Source organism: Chiloscyllium plagiosum, chromosome 16, assembly GCF_004010195.1.
Source record: "Chiloscyllium plagiosum isolate BGI_BamShark_2017 chromosome 16, ASM401019v2, whole genome shotgun sequence".
Taxonomy (NCBI): Eukaryota; Metazoa; Chordata; class Chondrichthyes; order Orectolobiformes; family Hemiscylliidae; genus Chiloscyllium; species Chiloscyllium plagiosum.
This window is the reverse complement of record NC_057725.1, coordinates 31,451,281-31,470,054: the sequence shown is the minus strand read 5'-3', so window position 1 is coordinate 31,470,054 and position 18,774 is coordinate 31,451,281. Positions and strand designations below refer to the sequence as shown.

Sequence of the window (18,774 nt, the reverse complement as noted above, 5' to 3'; positions counted from 1 at the left end):
AAGTCTTTTCCCTGGGGTCAGGGAGTCCAGAACTAGAGGGCATAGGTTTAGGGTGAGAGGGGAAAGATATAAAAGAGATCTAAGAGGCAACATTTTCACGCAGAGGGTGGTACGTGTATGGAATGAGCTGCCAGAGGATGTGGTAGAGGATGGTACAATTACAACATTTAAGAGGCATTTGGATGGGTACATGAATAGGAAGGGTTTGGAGGGATATGGGCCGGGTGCTGGCAGGGAGGACTAGTTTGGGTTGGGATATCTGATCAGCATGGACGGGTTGGACCGAAGGGTCTGTTTCCATGCTGTACATCTCTATGACTCGAAGGATTGTGGAAAAAGTTTTAATTATTTTACGACTTTTGGAAATACCTGAAGTGCCTTCTTCTGAACAGGTCATTGAAAAGTCAGTGTAGACATTGGAGATTTTCCTCTTGGAATCAAGGCTTCCAAGAAATCACTGATAAATCAAGTGATAACAGCATTCTTTGCTGTAGACCTTACTAGGACTGTTCTGAATTGTGACTAGCTTGGAGAGGTTCCTGTTTTACCTGATTCAGATGGAGGAAAGACTGCTAAAAACTAGCTGCCCACTGATCTCTATTTCTGAATTGAAAACCTTTTTTATGAACTCAGAATGAAACCAATAGTTCTTTTGAAACAGTGAAAATCATATCTGCAACGGGTGTTCCTCCAAAGCATTCTATGCTCTCTGCTTTTATCTTCAAGATTAATCCACTGACAAAGTGTTTTTTTTTTCAGAAAGCCAACCACTGCAGATAATTGTTTTTTCTCTACTTTCTGAGAATGTGCATTTTTTTTGGAAAATTTAGAGTGGCAAGCATTCATGCTTCTATATTACTGACTGTGTTTGTTAACCAATTATTGCAACTTTTTTGAATAGTTTTGATAGTAAACCAGAAATTGTGTGTTTAAAACCTAATACAGATAAAGGCATTTGGTTAGTCTTTATGGTAATTGAAAAAAAAAGTATTTTTATTTTAAGTTGCGACTCGTGGAGTAGTTAGACTGGTGTGCCTATACATTCCTCCAGCCTCGATCATAACAATATCCAGGCTGTTATAACTTCTGTTTTCCTTGTGCTCCTTAGTGTACATATTTTGTCACATTTCTTACCCAATCCTCCTCTTACCATGTTCCAGATTTGACTCCCTCAGAAATAAACCTTCAGCATCCCTCTGTGTCAGCCTTGATATAGTCTGTTGGGTTTACTGATGTACATAACAGGCAGAACTCCCAATTGGCCCATCCCACTTTCTCATGAACCATCCTGGTAAGGGGGAGGGGTTGCTAATCTGGCCAATCATCTTCCACTCCAATTTATTCCTTGAACATGTAGGTTCTGCCAGTAGATCAGCTCTCACCAACCCCATCTGCATTTCCCTCCAATTATCCATTCACTTGTGAACAAGGCCCTTGCCACCAATGAACTTACTGTGATAACCTGATCATCATCCTAGTCTTTTAAGGAAACCTGGTGGAGAGGTGATGATACCTTCCCCCCGTTTCAAACCTTCCTGCTTGGCTACATCTTCCATCATTTGCTCATACCAATATCACAATGACTGAGCAGTGTTCTTCATCAAATCACACTCTGAGCCAAATAAAAACCAAAAGAACTGTGGCTGCAGTAAATCAGAAGCAAAGCAGGTCTGAAAGCATCTGTGGAGAGGAATCAGAGTTAACGTTTTGGGTCGCATGATCCTTCCTCAGAACTGGTTCTGAGTTCTAAACTCTAGTTCTGAGGAAGGGTCACTTGACCTTAACAGTTAACTCTGATTTCTCTCCACAGATGCTGCCAGACCAGCTGAGCCTTTCCAGCAATTTCTGTTTTGTGTCACACCATGGCCTGAGTTATTATTGCTCTGGTAGATTAGATTAGATTCCTACAGTGTGGAAACAGGCCCTTCGGCCAAACAAGTCCACACCGACCCTCTGACGAGCAACCCACCCAGACCCATTCCCCTACAATTATCCCTGACTAATGCGCCTAACACTAGGGGCAATTTAGCATGGCCAATTCACCGAACCTGCACATCTTTGGACTGTGAGAGGAAACCGGAGCACCCGGAGGAAGCCCACGCAGACACGGGGAGAATGCAAACTCCACACAGACAGTTGCCCGAGGCGGGAATTGAACTCGGGTCTCTGGCGCTGTGAGGCAGCAGTGCTAACCACTGAGCCAAAGTTGTTCTGCCTTTGAACATTTCACTCTGTTCCATCCCTGTTACCTCATTCAAAACCCTCATTCCTTGCATCCTCTCAAAAACATTTAAAGAGCTCTCACTGAGATATCTTATTGCTTTCTTCCCCCAGCCTCTGCACCAAACCATTTCTCAATTTCCATGACTTCAAACTCCATTTCAACACATAATGGTCTCTCCTCTGAGTTCACTGCCTTCTTATCATCTCCAAATCTCTTCATTCATGTAAATCCCCCAAGCCATGTTACACCTTTCACTGCCTTAGCTACCAAGAATCTATCCTTCTCTGACTTCCAAATACTCTGCTGCCACAACCTTTTCGAGAAGAGAGTTCCAAAAACTCATGACACACTGTGGCAAAAGAATTGAGCTTCATCTTTGTTTTAAATAGAAGCCCCACTATTTTTAAACCGTGACTCCTAGCTCTATATTCTCAATAGGTGGAAATATCCTCTTAAAATCTCCACTGTCAAGGCCCCTCAGGATCTTATGTATTTCACCCAAATCGTTTCTTACTCTTCAAAACTCTAGTAGATACAAGCTGAACCCATCAACCTTTCCTCATGGAATAATCTATTTATTCCAGGTATTGGTCTTATAGACATTCTCTGAACTGCTTCCAATCCATTTACATACTTCTTGAAATGAGGTGACCAATACTGTGGGAGAAAGTGAGGACTGCAGATGCTGGAGATCAGAGCTGAAAAATGTGTTGCTGGAAAAGCGCAGCAGGTCAGGCAGCATCCAAGGAACAGGAGAATCGACGTTTCGGGCATAAGCCCTTCTTCAGGAATGAGGAGGGTGTGCCAAGCAGGCTAAGATAAAAGGTAGGGAGGAGGGACTTGAGGGAGGGGCGTTGGGAATCGATAGGTGGAATTGGGAATGCGATATTTGTGCTGGCCATAGACACGAGCCAGCTAATATGTTGAACAAAATGCTGCTTTATTCCTATGGGTTGCCTCAAGAGCCATGCTGTCTATAATCTCATTGGTAATATCTTGAACAGAACTCAACATTTTATGGTGCTCTGCCGCTTACTGTCCTATCCAACCCACTTTTTTTTATCCTGGTATTCCTGGCCTACTATCATCCTCAGCATTTCCTAAATTGAACTCAATTGGGCCTCTAATTCTGCTATGTAAAGGGTGCTAACAGTAGCCAACCCTGATGCATAGCCTGCTCCAGCTAACTCCATCAACCCCATCTTTCTCCCTTTTCTTTCTGATATAAATTCACCATGACTAAATTGCCTCTGAAGTAGCTACTAGATTGTGCTATCACATGAGGATGACACCTGGATGTCTGTCAGGTTAAACACTATTGTATGTGTGTATGTTCTGAAATTTCATCCGTTTCTTCTAAAACTAAGCATACTCCCACAGTATTTCTCTGAGATTCTAGGAATTATGATGGTGATAGTTGGTGGGTCATCTCTGTACAATATGAAGGGTACCAGCCCATAGCACCTATCCAAGTTGTCTCCATCCACCCTAGATGTATTTGGCTTTGTGTGGTAGGTTAAGGCTTACGCTCTAATCCATTCCATGTCGAAAAATGTGGTACTGGAAAAGCACAAAAAAACTCTCTAATCCACTCAATTGAGCTATCAAATACCATAGGTGTCCAGACTCAAACCTTAAGGCTTACTCTTGTCGCAAAAAACATCAGGAATATTACCTTCATTTTGACCAGCAGAGCCATTGTCTGAAGGGAGAGGTGAATCCCAAAACTTGATTTAAAAGGACCCACATTTCATCTGAACGCGTGATTGTCAACTGTGACATTTATTCAAATACTTAAGGTTTTACACTCTCACTTGATTATCGCCATCCCTTTCCTTCCATAATAAAAGTCTGGCAGCTGCCCATTCCAAGATCCTATGTTTATCCAAATCACAATTCCAAGGAAGACAACAATGACCATCAACTCTCCCATGGTTTGTCTCTTCCTGTATTTTATCATGTTTCCCACATTATATGCATAGTTTCTGCTCTTATTTACAGTTTATTCTATAACTTTTATTGTATTTATAGTGTTAATCTCCTCACCCCCCTCAGCCAATTCAAGGACTGGTTCCAGTCTTCAATCCCTTGCATCCTTCCATTTCAGTTGGAGGGTGGATGGTTCATCCATTGTGATCCCCTTTATATTTTTTCCTTTTGTTTTTGTGTCCATTGCAGTACCTGAGGAGTCCATCTGACACCTAAGGGGTTTGGAAATAATGGTGCATCTACCAGATCTACGTTTTGTTCAGGTTGCTCTGCTCCTCTGATCCCCTGGTCTAAGTTCCAAAATCAATCCCATTCTAAGTTTCTTAACTCTGGGGCATCACATTCTCCCAACATTGTGCAAATGATGATAATTATCTTGCCCCCACTCCAAATGGGTTTAGTTGGTTAGTATACCAGACACTATTGTTAGGGGCTGTTTGCACCTTGTATATTGGTGGACTTTGTTTGCCTATCACTTCCTATAGACCTGCAAATCTAGGAGCCAGCAAGGATATTGTTTAGTGTACGGGTATCATTACCTGATGCCCACCTGCAGCTCAATTGGCTTTGTCTCGGAGTCCAAAAGTGTTGTTTTTGTTACTTCTTGTTTCTTCCTTCCCATATTATTTGTGGCCACTCTTTTTTTTACACTGCCAACCATCTTTTGTACCCACTTATCTTTTACATTTCCATCTACTTCTGGCTTTCTTCCCGACCTCTCCGCCCCCACCCCCTCTCCGGCCTATCACCCTCACCTTAACCTCCTTCCACCTATCGCATTCCCAACGCCCCTCCCCCAAGTCCCTCCTCCCTACCTTTTATTTTAGCCTGCTTGGCACACCCTCCTCATTCCTGAAGAAGGGCTTACGCCCGAAACGTCGATTCTCCTGCTCCTTGGATGCTGCCTGACCAATACTGTACACAGTATTCCAGACATGGTCTTATCAATGCTCCGTAAAACTGAAGCATAATCCTGCTATTCTTATATTCATTCCTCTTAGAATAAGCTGTTTACTACTTACTTGCTGTATCTGCACAGTAAGCTTCTGTGATTCAGACACCAGGAGAACCAGATTCCTTTGCATCTCAGAGTCTCCCCATTTAGATAACATGTTTTTTCATTTGTTCTACTAAAAATGACAATTTTACATTTTTGCATATTATACTCCATTTACAACATCTTCGCCACTCACTTAACCTATCTATACCTCTTTGCAGCCTTCTCAAGTCTTCTTTGCTCATTACTTTCCTATTGATCTTTGTGTCTACAAGTTTGGTACCAATACCTTCTTTCACTTCATTCAAAACATTTATTAAAATGTAAACAGTCAAGGTCCCAATACTGATCCTTGTAGCACACCACTCATTATATTTTGCCAACCTGAAAAAGACTCATTTATGCCTACTTTTGGTTTTGTATTAGCCAGAAATTTTCTATCCATGTTAATATGCTACCTATGCCTGAAAGGTCGATTCTCCTGCTCCTTGGATGCTGCCTGACCTGCTGTGCTTTTCCAGCACCACACTCTCGACTCTAATATGCTACCTCCCACACTATGAACTGGACAACATGCAGGACAAAGCACTTTGTTTGATTTTGAATGGATTGCCAATCTTTAACATTCATTCCCTCACCAATGGATGTTAGCAACAGTGTATATCTCCAGGATGCTCTGTAGTAACTCCAAATTTCCACCACAGCACCTTCCAGACCCACAATTTCTACCATTTATACAGACAAGAGAAGCAGATATAATGTAACACCATTTCTTGCAAGTTATCTGCCAAGCCAAACATCATCCTGGCTTGGAAATTTATTACCACTGTTGCTGGATCAAAATCCTACAGCTGCCTCACATCACTGTAGGGGTACCTATACCCGAGGGACTGCAGCAGTGCAAGAAGACATTCACTGCCTACCTTCTCAAGGGCAATTCGGAATGGGCAATACATGCTGACTTAGCAAGCAAGACCCATAAACAATTTGAAAAAAAATTCACAAGACCATAATCAGATAAAATTTAATACCAAGGAGATATGAGGACAGGTGACCAAAGGTTTGTTCAAAAGGGTTTGTTTTATACAGTAGTGTGGGATAGAGATAGAAAGGCTTACTTGCAAAGATTAGGGGTCCAGCCCACTGAAGGCATGGCCTCTAATGCTGGAGGACTAAAATATTAGATACATGAGAGATCAAAATTGCTGTGTTACTCCATTCATTTAACTTCAAATACAGTATCACAATGAATTCCCCTTATCACAATGCAGCTGCACTCGGGAGATTCAATCTTGGAGATTTGAGACAGACTCCCTCACATCTCAGGAGATAATGAATTGAATCAATCCTTTGTGTCATCTCAATCATTGTGGCAGCAACAAAAGGAATCAGATTTGCTTGTCTAGCTCTTAAGCACATTTCATTGTCACTAATCATTGATGATGAATCAAACCTCCCACTCTGACATCTGATGCTATTTGTCTTCTGCCTAAAGAATGTTCACTTTGATCAAAGAGACAGTTCAGAGAGGGCCATTGTTTGAAACCAAGCTGAAAATCTGCTGAAAACACACTGAATCAGGAGCAGGAATTGTGTTGAAGGTCAATGGAGATTCTGTTGACCTAAACACCCTGCAGTGAGCGGATCTTGGGCTGCTGATTATCTAATCCTTTTATTTATTGGTGGGGTTAGTGGAACCTATGCACCGGCAATGTTAAATGGTATGTGGAATTAGAAGCTCTGGTAGTGCAATACCAGAAGTTCAAAGTTTAATCAAAAAGCTGTGAATTGCTGGAGGAGTCCCATAACAAAAATCAAGTTAACATCACATTTTTTACCAATCCAAAAGAACATGCTTTTATATGGAGTCTTTTCATTTGCAAAATGTGAGGCTAGGCGTTCTGCAACAACTAACTCACCTCCGCATTTCCTCAAAGCCCACCCACCACCTACAAGGTACAAGTCAGGACAATCACCTGATGAAGGAGCGTCGCTCTGAAAGCTAGTGTGCTTCCAATTAAACCTGTTGGACTATAGCCTGGTGTTGTGTGATTTTTAACCAAGTCAGGAGTGTAATGGAATACACTCCATTTCCCACACTGGATGAGTGCAGCTCCAAAAACACTCAAGAAAGCTTGAAATCATCCAGGATAAAGCAGCACATTTAATTGTTTGCGGACGTGGTGCCATTCAGTCCATCAGCCACTGACATTGTGAAAGTAGTCTGAACCATCTATGAGATGTACTGCAGTTACACACCAAGGCTCCTTCAACAGCACCTTCCAAATCCACCACCTAGAAGGACAAAGGCAGCAGGTACATGGGAACACCACCAACTGCAAGTTCCCCCTTCAAGCCACACATCATCCTGATTGGAAATACATCACCATTCCTTAACTGTTGCTGGTTCTAAATGCTTGAAATACGCGATTATCAGCAGTTCAAGAATGCAGCACACCACTACCGGAAGGACAATTAAGGACATGCAACAAATCTTTGCTTACGAGGAGATGCCGACATCTTGTGGAAAATATATATTTTTACAGGGATTGTTCCTGGGAAGCAGTCTTGCCTCTGAGTCAGAAGATAGTGGGTTCAAATGTCAAAGAAGAATGAAACACACCCAGTGTGTAACTGAGGGGGCATCACACCATGGGAGGGGCAGGACCAAGGGAGAGTTGCACTACAGGGTCAGTATCGAGGGATCCCTGCGTGGTTGCAGGTTCTGTCTTTCAATTGTGATTAAAGCAAGACTGTGTTGCCTTTAAATGATCCAAGGCCTGAACAAATGCTACATAAGAGAAAGGAGAGACGTACTTCCTTATCGCAGCTTTTACAACCACACTAAAACAAATTATCTAACTACTGAAAGAAAACGGATGCTGTAAATCAGAAACAAAAACAGAAATTGCTGGAAAACCTCAGCAGGTCTGGCAGCATCTATGGTGAGAAATCAGAGTTAACGTATGGGATTCAGTGACCTTTCCTCAGAACAAATTATCTGGTCATTTGTCACATTGTTGCTTGTGGAATCCTGGTATGCGCAAATTGTCTTCCACTTTTGATAGAGCAGAGCGTACAATTTAAAAAGGCTTTACTGGCAGAAATGAAAGTCTTCAATTGGCCTGGTGCCTTTCACAAGCCCAGCAACCAGTTCCCAGTGGTTCCATTTCTAAAATCTTTAGAACCAAAGTCCTGGCCCAGGCACAGCAACAGTCCTGCTCAGAGAGTTCCCTGGACAGGGGATTTTTCAAGACTAGCTCTTGCTCACAAAAACTGTTTGAATCACAGGCTATTTCTTCAGATTGAAAGTAGATATTAGCCCCAAATTGCAACACTTCACTTGCAGACGCTCCAACCAGTACCTTACCTGTGTCACCACCAGTGTGAATGATCATGAGCTGATGTGATCCCATGTTAATATCCCCAGTTTGAACATGCCCCACCAAAGATATATTTAGAGCCTCAAATGTTAACATGTCTCCACTGAGACACCAGGCTGATTTATCACAGACTGTGAACAAAGTATCATAACCTTGATATATGAAACATGGCCCACAAATTAGAAGGAATTCTACTATGTTTATCTCTTTAAAAAAATAAATTTGTGCTTTAATAAGAGACTGATGGCCTCTCAAATAGCTCCAATCTGAAATCAAAACATCGAGAGCGTGAGTATGTGCACTTTGGATGATCTAAGTAGAGGTGAACTCTATTTAACCTCCAACAAAATGGAATAAATGCTATTAGTGCTGTTGCTCCTCTTTAATTATCCTTTAGCCAGACATTCATTAGTGCGTCATTTACAGACAGCAACAGAGGGGCTGGACGTTTACTTGGGAAAAATCAGCTTTACCGTTAATCAGCTTTCAGAGGAATGAGAAGCTGCAGGATATTGTATTGAAAATGTTATTGCTTATGACAAGGGAATATTCTCTGGATATGTTTAATCCATGTTCTCAGTGAGGAAAGAAAATATGTTTATCCAGCACCTCCTACAGCTTCTGAATTTTCCAAAGTTGCTTCATAGCCAACAATTTCATTACTGTAATCACTGTTATATTGTAGGAAATGTGACAGTCAATCCGTGTACAGCAAGCTCCCACAAAGAGCAACGAGACACATATGAAATAATGTGTTTTAGTGATACTGATTGAAGGATAAATATGGCCATGACAATGGAGCGAACTCCTCTACTCTTGGGATTGTTAAGAGGGAGAATGGGGCCTCTGTATCCCAGAGAACATCAGTATCTATGGAAGTGTACTGAGCCTGAAGAATTCTGCAAATCTTCTAAACCTGGTGGCAATAAATGTGGGCCAAGAGCATAGTCTTACCTCAAGTCAACATGCCCAGCATTAAGACGCAAATAACTCAAGATTATATATATGCATGACACCGACCTCCTGAACAAATTGTTCTATTCGGAACTCAGAGAATCTCTACAGTGTGGAAGCAGGCCATTTGACCCATCAAGTGCACACCAATCCTTGGAACAACATTCCATCCAGACTCACCCCCCTGCATTTCTCATGGCTATCCAACCTAACTTGCACATTCCTGGACACTATAGGCAACTTAGTCTGGTCAATCCAAATAACCTGCACATCTTTGGACTGTGGGAGGAAACCCATGCAGACATAGGGAGAACATGTAAACTCCATGCAGACAGTTGCCTGATAGTGGGATCAAGCTCAGATCCCTGGCACTGTGACGCAGCAGTGATGATCACTGAGCCACCGTGCCGCTCAGTGACAACAGGAGCCTCCCAGTTGGACACTTTTTAGAGATGTCCTCAAAAGCATCCCTGAAGAGACCAAACATCCTCACCAATTCCTTCAGGGTCCTTGGCTTTTTAACAACTCATGCAAGTAATGAGGACATTGCTTGCTAGTGCAGCATGTATTGCCCATCTCTAGTTGCCCTTGAGCAGTGGTGATGAGCTGCCTCCTTGAACCGCTGCAGGTCATATTGTGTAGGTGGATCCCCAATGTCATTAGGAAGGATATTCCTGGATTTTGACTCAGCAATACTGATGGAATGGCAATGTATTTCCAAGTCAGGATGGTGAGTGGCTCGGGGGGGAATTTGCAGGTGGTAGTGTTTCCATGTACCTGCTGCCCTTGTCCTTCTAGATGGAAATGGTTGTGAGTTTTGAAAGTGTTGCCTGAAGATCATTGATGAATTTCTGCTGTGCACCTTGTAGATAGTATATACTGCTGTTACTGAGCATTGGTGGTGGAGGAAGTGGGTGTTGTGGTGCCAATCAATCAGTCTGCTTTGTTCAGGATGGTTACAAGCTTCTTGAAAGTTGAGAATGTGGTGCTGGAAAAGCACAGCAGGTCAGGCAGCATCTGAAGAGCAGGAGAATCGATGTTTCAGGCATAATGTTGTTCAAGCTGAACTCATCAACGCAAATGGGGAGTATTCCACCACACTCCTGAATGTATTGTAGATGGTAGACAGGTTTTGGGGAGTAAGGAGGTGAGTTACTTGCTGCAAGATTCCTAACCTCTGATCTACCCTTGAAACCACACTATTTACATGACTAATCCAGTTCTGTTTCTAGTAAATGGTAACCGTAGGATGTTGATAATGGAGAATTCAGTGATGGTAATGCCATTGAATATTGAGGGCCTATGTTTAGAATGTCTGGATTAGACGAATGATCTTTGCCTGGCACTTATGTGGCATTAATATTACACGCTATCTCAATCCAAAGGTGGACATTGTCTAGATCTTGTTGCATTTCAATATGGACTGCTTCAGTATCTGAGGAGTCACAAATGGAGCTGAATATTGTGCAATCATCAGCAAATATCCCCACTTATGACCTTACGATAGAGGGAAGGTCATCAATGAAGCAACTGAAGATGGTTGGGCCTAGGACACTACCCTGAGGAACTCCTGCAGCAATGTCCTGAGATGAGATTACTGACCTCCAACAACCACAAACATCTTCTTCTATGCTAGCTATGACTCTAACCAGTGGAGAGATTTTCTCCTGATTCCCATTGAGTCTAGTTTTGCAAGGGCTCCTCAATGTCACACGTGATCAAAATCTATCTTAATATCAAGGGCTGTCACTTTCAACTCACCTCTGAAATTTAGCTCTTTTGTCAATGTTTCAACAGAAGCTGGAATGAGGAACTGAATGGCCCTGGCAGAACCCAAACTGAGCATCAGTGAAAAGGTCATTACGAAGCAAGTGCTGGTAATTCATGATTCATAAATCTTGACTGAGGATGGAGAGTAGGCAGAGATGCAATTGGATGGGTTAGATTTGCCCTGTAAACAATTTTTATAAATTCATTTATGCAATGAGGAAATCTCTATTGCCCAAGCGTGGTAAGGACAAGTCAGGGAACTATAGACCAGTGAGCCTGATGTCGGTGGTGGTCAAGTTGTTGGAGGGAATCCTGAGGGTCAGGATGTACATGTATTTGGAAAGGCATGGACTGATTAGAGATAGTCAACCTGGCTTTGTGTGTGGGAAATCATGTCTCACAAACTTGATTGAGTTTTTTGAAGAAGTAACAAAGAGGATTAATGAGGGCAGAGCGGTAGATGGGATCTTAATGGACTTCAGTAAGACGTTCGACAAGGTTCCCCATGGGAGACTAGTTAGCAAAGTTAGATCTTACGGAATACAGGGAGAACTAGCCATTTGGATTCAGAACTGGCTCAAAGGTAGAAGACAGACGGTGATGGTGGAGGGTTGTTTTTCAGACTGGAGGCCTGTGACCAGTGGAGTGCCACAGAAATCAGTGCTGGGTCCTCTACTTTTTGTCATTTACATGAATGATTTGGATGTGAGCAGAAGAGTTAGTAAGTTTGCAGATGACACCAAAATTGGAGGTGCACTGGACAGTGAAGAACGTTACCTCAGATTACAATGGGATCTTGACCAGATGGGCCAATGGGCTGAGAAGTGGCAGATGGAGTTTAATTCAGATAAATGCAAGGTGCTGCATTTAGGGAAAGCAAATCTTAGCAGGACTTATACACTGTTGGAAGATTTGAGCTATAGAGAGAGGCTGAACAGGCTGGGGCTGTTTTCCCTGGAGCGTTGGAGGCTGAAGGGTGACCTTATAGAGGTTAACAAAATCATGAGGGGCATGGATAGGATAAATAGACAAAGTCTTTTCCCTGGGGTCGGGGAGTCCAGAACTAGAGGGTATAGGTTTAAGGTGAGAGGGGAAAGATATAAAAGAGACGTAAGGGGCAACTTTTTCACACAGAGGGTGGTACGTGTATGGAATGAACTACCAGAGGAAGTTGTGAAGGCTGGTACAATTGCAACATTTAAAAGGCATTTGGATGGATATATGAATAGGAAGGAAGGGTTTTGAGGGATATGGACCGGGTGCTGGCAGGTGGGACTAGATTGGGTTGGGATATCTGGTCGGCATGGACGGGTTGGACTGAAGGTCTGTTTCCATGCTGTACATCTCTATGACTCTATGACTTTATCTCTAGTTGCTCTTGAGAAGCTGGTGGTACACACTTTATGTGTACAGGGCACCTATGGCAATTTTCCTCATTGTTGGATCGATGCCAGTGTTGTTACTGCTCCATGAACAGCTACAGTTTTGGTTAAAAGTTGAGAATTTTCATTTGAGAAGGCAGCAAACAGATTTCATTGGGAACACGCAAAGGTGATTCTGAGGCATCAAAGAAAGTGTTCAAATCTCCAAAAATCTCACGTACACAATCCATCAAGCACTATGTGCCCAGCATGTAGCAGTCAGCAAAAGATACATTAGATCTAGCAGCCATCTCTGAACACAAAAAGACTGAAAGAGTAGGAAGACATCCTCAATATGGAGGGTCTAGCTAAGCAAAAAGAGCCTGCTATGAAAGTCAGCATTAGTGGTACTATACTCCAATGAGTGACACTGAATTTTCAACAGCAAATCATACAGTCATAGAAATATACAGCATGGAAACACCCTTCAGTCCAACTCATTCATGCCGACCAGATATCCTAAATTAATATCGTCCCATTTACAAACATTTGGCCCATGTCCCTCTAAACCCTTCCTATTCATATACCCATCCAAATGCCTTTTAAATGTTGTAATTGTACCAGCCTCCACCACTTCCTCTGGTAGCTAATTCCATACACACACCACCCTCTGCATGAAAAGGTTGCCCTGTAGGTCCTTTTTATATTTCTCCCCTCTCATTTTAAATCTATGCCCTCAAGCTTTGGACTCCCCAATGCCAGGGAAAAGACTTTGACTATTCACCCTGTCCATGCCTCTCATGATTTTATAAACCTCTATAAGGTCACCCCTCAGCCTCCAACGCTCCAGGGAAAACAGGAGAAAGTGAGGTCTGCAGATGCTGGAGATCAGAGCTGAAAATGTGTTGCTGGAAAAGCGCAGCAGGTCAGGCAGCATCCAGGGAACAGGAGAATTGATGTTTCGGGCATAAGCCCTTCTCCAGGGAAAACAGCCCCAGCCTATTCAGCCTCTCCCTATAGCTCAAATCTTCCAACTCTGGCAACATTCTTGTAAATCTTTTCTGAACCCTTTCAAGTTTAACAACATCTTTCATATAGCAGGGTGACCAGAATTGAATGCAGTACTCTGAAAGTGACCTAACTAATGTCCTGTACAGCGTGACTCCCAAATCCTATACTCAATGTACTGACCAATAAATGCAAGCGTACCAAATGCCTTTTTAACTATGCTGTCTCCCTGTGATTCCACTTTTAAAGAACTCTGAATCTGCATCCCAAGATCTCTTTGTTCAGCAACTCACCCCAGGAACTTACCATTAACTGTTTAAGTCCTGCCCTGATTTGCCTTACCAAAATGCAGCACCTCACATTTATCTAAATTGAACGCCATCTGCCACTCTTCCGCCCATCCTCTCAGGTTCCTGTTGTAACCTCAGAGATAAACTCAGAGTGCTCTAAGTCAATGAGTGAGTTCGAGTGAATGTGCAATAATACCTCAGTGATTGAGTTAAAGTGAATGTACAACAGAATCCCATTGAGTGAGTGAGACAGACAGATTGAATGTGCAAAAGACCCCCAGCGAGGAACTCTCAAGGAAAGGGAGTGCAGATGATATGGGTGATGAGTTTGACACTGAATGCAATTAAATAATGAGAAATTCTGTATCGAAAACGGAAAATAAAGGCCCGTATTTCTATTACTTTAGATGTGAATTCTAAAAGCCTCGCCTGTGCTCCAACAGGTGGCTGTTTCCTATCATATGCAAGCAACAGCTTTTACAATATGAGTCCCCTCTCCTTTTCCTAATTAACCCCCTGCATCCCCCCGCCGCCTTTGACATGACCTTCCTGCAGTGCCCCCACGCCCGGATCAACTGCTTGGACAGTAACGATCGCCACTTACCGTAGCGGGGCCTCAGCATTAATACTTGCAGCCGTGGCGCTGTCCTTTCAGACCGGCCTGTCTGCTTCTCCCAATGCTGCAGCAGCACCGTGATCGCCACTCCACTGTGCTAAGCTGCATCACGTCGCCTTGGTTACACATTGTATCCGCTTTCAGAAGGGAAGGTTAGCCAATGGAGAGCCCCCTGCCCCTTTCATTGAAGAGATTAAGTGGCTGCCATGTGATGCTGGCGTTCCAGTCAGCGGGCAGTTTATGATCAGGCTTGATGTAAACACAGTAATTGTACCGCATTGCTTCTCACACTAATCCAATCTGATCCTGCATGCTCCAAAGCTAGACAGGTTCTCAGTCCAATTTCGGTTCGGTCAAAGTTTCAGACGACTTTGTTTTGAAACACGTTTAGTTTTCAATCTAACAGAATACCTAAGAAAAGTTAAATCTCAAGAGGTAATATGGCTACCAGATTGTAAAGTGGGTTCTCTAAAGCCCTGCAGATTTATAGGACTGTAAAAGCTAAGGGAGGGAGAGATACTCTACACTCTTGAAGCTTTGGGAAGAAATGATTTAGAGAGCGAGACAGAGAAAAACCAGGTTTCAGTGCCGTGCAGTGTTAGGATTGCGACAAAGTCATGTGGGTCAAGACTCAAGGACCGGAGGATCAGGGGAGAACTAGATTCAAAGAAACAATTGCAGTAAGATTGAAAGAGACAAGAAAGACGAACGAGCGAGAGAAAGCTGGAGGGTAAGAAGCTGTAGACTAGAAAAAATAAAGGTGGGAACGTTGAAGAGAGATAGGAAGGGTGAAGGGCATGGAGAAAATAAGAAGCAAAATAAGGAGAATTGGGAAGAAAGAAAATAGGGAAAATTGGGTGCTATGTTATAACACAATCGTTACTACATTTCAAAAATACTTAATTGACTGTAAACATTAGGAGGCATTATAGACGCATCAGACTTCTGGATGAAAAGTAATTCACCTGAAAAAAAACTTAACTATAATCCTTCCTTCACAGATGCTACTCGTCTACTGACCACTGCCAGCATTTTATGATTTTACTGCAGATGTTTTCTTTCTTCCTTTCATTGTACAGGCCATTTGAGAGGTTATGGGATTCACTTCCTGTATTAACAGCAGAAACTCTGTTGAGATTTAGGATTAGATTAGAGAGATGGATGGCCGAGAGGGAAGATGAAGGGATATGGGAACAAGATGCCTAAATACAAGTGAAAATAGTTCTTGCTGTAGTGATAAAGGCTGTGAGGTCTTGTATCTGCTGTGTATTTCTAATATGATAACACAGACCCCTCAGGAATATTGACGTCTCACATACTCATAAATGGAAACTTTTCCATATAGAGGACAGATTGAGGATGATAACTAGATTTCTTCACTAATTCAACATCAGTTTGCACTTCAGGCACAACAAAGATCCTTTCATATTTTGTCTGCTCTGATAGAGATTAAAAGCAAGGGGAATGGTGGATAGAGACAGAGGAGTGAAAGAAGAAGTGAGAGACCATGTCTTGTTTTGTCTAGCAATAGGAGGAATGCCAAAATACCAGCTCTTCAAAAAAAGGAACAGAAGGCAGAATAGATACTGACAGACTGTAATTCAGGACTCCACCTGGGAGCTTCACTGGAGTAGTTTGTGAGGTCTTGGAGAATACCAACTTCATATAGACTGTAGTGTAGCTGTTTCCTTCATACTCCAGGTGGAGTGAAATAAATGGGGCAGTTGGCAAAGAATTCCCAACCCCTGTGCAGATATTCAAAGAGCAGTGTTTTCATATACAACACAAGAGGCTATTTGGTTCATCCTGATTCTGCTAGTTCTTTGAAAGTACTACTCAAATAGTCCCACTCCCCTGCCATTCTTTCCTCCTCAATTATTTATCCTATTCCCTTTTGCATCCTCTGCCCCTCTGGAATTTTTACAACTAACTGCATAAAAAGTGTATTCATGTCCCCTCAGATTCTTCTGTAAATGATTTTATATCTATATCTTCTGGTTATCAAACATTGCAAATAGTTTTTCTTTCTTTAAATCTTTCAAAACCCTGGAAAATTTTAATATGAAAGTTGATGTGGTTTTACCAGGAACTGGAATGAGGAGTTCTGATTCTTCCTTTACTGAATGTTAAAATGTTTGCCCTGAACAGCTATCCTGATTTACTTTAACATTAAACCAACCCTTTCACAAAGGAGATCATTGATAACTAGATTACTTCACTAATTGATCACACTGCTCTCTCTTTCCTTCTCTTGCTGAATATAGTAACATTTATATCTGACCAGGGGATCATAAAGGAGGAAGTCTTCAGTAAGTCTGGAGGTCATGGGTTTGAGTGCCACTCCAGGGACTTCATCCCAATAACCTAGGCTGATGCTGACAATGCCATTCTGAATGCTGCAATGTTTGAGTCCCATCATTTTTACCAAGCATCACACTGAGTTCCTATCTTCCTTTTCAGGTGAGTATAAAAGATCGCAGGACATTGATTTGGAGAGAAGGAGGTGAGTTATTGTAATGGCTCCTAATCAACACCATAAAACAGAATGCCAGGTCTTGATAACATTGCACGTTGGGGGAGCTTGCTGCACATAAACCAGGTGCCACATTTCCTAGAATACAGTGGGTGACTTTACTTCAAAAGTACTTCATTCGTTGTAAAATGTTTGACATGTTCTGAGATTGTGAAAGCAACCGTAGAGATACAAGTTCTTTTTTGTGTTGTTCCTACTCAGAGTAGCCACCTATTAACCAGCAAATCTTCTGGACCGTGCCTTTGCAAAGAAGATCTGGAAAAAGAGGCCATGATTTTAGTCAAAGTTCATCCCAAGCTTCATGATGCAGGACTCTGTGCTCTCTGTGCTCTTTCCCAGGATCCACACTTCACCTGGAGTACCATCACGCTGATGAAAGATGTTCTTTGACTGCCCGAAACCTTTACCACTCTTTAAAGAGTTGACCTGAACTGAGTGTTGCAGACTGGCATATTCCAAGGTCCAGGAATCAATGCTGAGGTACACACTAAAACTTAGGGCAGTGACTGCCAAGGCACAGTGGGAACAGGCCACCATCTAAGGTCTTCCTGCCAGAATATAAATAGAGTCTGTAAAGTTTCGAGATACCCCATGGCATTAACGGGACTGTAAATGGTTTCCTGCTTAGAACATGCCTTTTTGGTTGCAATTGGTTTGAAGCTGTAAAAAAGAAAGCAAAATTCCCACTGAATGTTCTGCAAAGTCTGTACTGAACTGACTTAGATTTGTTATATTTACTTATAGATAATTTATGAATAAAATACATTTTGCCAAAAGTCTAATGGCCAATTTAAAAACTGTTAAATGTTTGAGTGAGAGACAGAAATTGCAATGAGGTTGTGGACATTCACATTCATGATCAACAGGATGTCTGATGGAAGTATTTGAAATTCTGCAAAACTTCGAGAGCTATCTCATTGCCCTGACAGTATGAGATATATCTCCTCTTCAGAACGTGGTCATCCATTGTCAATGATAGGAGTTTAATACAAGTAGCAAGTAACATGAAGCCAACACTGTTCCAGTTTGAGTTAATGAATATGGCAGCAAATATTGTGCAAATACGCACTGCAGCTTCCTGACATGCTTGGACAACTCTGCAGTCCAGGGATGTGGATGGGTGGCTCTGTAACTGCACACAATTTAACATGTAATCCCTGATGTGATTATCGTGGAGTCAGCACAGGATGTGAGTGTTGCCGGCTGGGCCACAATATATTGCCCATACTGAATTTCCCATAGGAAGATGGTGGTGAGCTGCCTTCTTAAAAATGTTGCAATCCATGTGGTGTACGTAGAACCACAATGCTTCGGTGTGGCTTCGAGGGATCACTTCTGATCACAATTTAATGGCCAGGCCAATTATTCTGACTCAGAACATCCCAAGGCGATTCACAGTGAATAAAGAGTGGCAGCAAATGGAGTAGTGATTACTCAGTGACTTTATGGAATAGGATCAAGGGGCTGAACGAGTGTGTGTTTTTGTGTTCCATGGTGGGTAGGGCTTTTGTAGTGCTGTGTTATTGTCTCTCTACCTCTGGGCTGTAAGGCCCCTGTTCAACTTCACCTGCTCCAGAGGTGTGCCTGAGCAGGTTGATTAGAATTTTTATTTGTACTGTGGTGAGTATGGGTAGTGGTGAAGAGGGGGA

General features: G+C 42.4%; 1 protein-coding gene across 1 annotated transcript in view; it reads right to left on the bottom strand.

Annotated features, from left to right (window-relative positions):
* The window catches only part of LOC122557743 (ras association domain-containing protein 8-like), a 78,985-nt gene extending 64,250 nt beyond the window's left edge, over nt 1-14,735 (bottom strand). The window contains exon 1 of the mRNA XM_043705695.1: nt 14,581-14,735. The gene's annotated coding sequence lies outside the window, so the exon portion shown is untranslated. The remainder of the gene's footprint in view (nt 1-14,580) is intronic.
* Nucleotides 14,736-18,774: the final 4,039 nt, after the last annotated feature.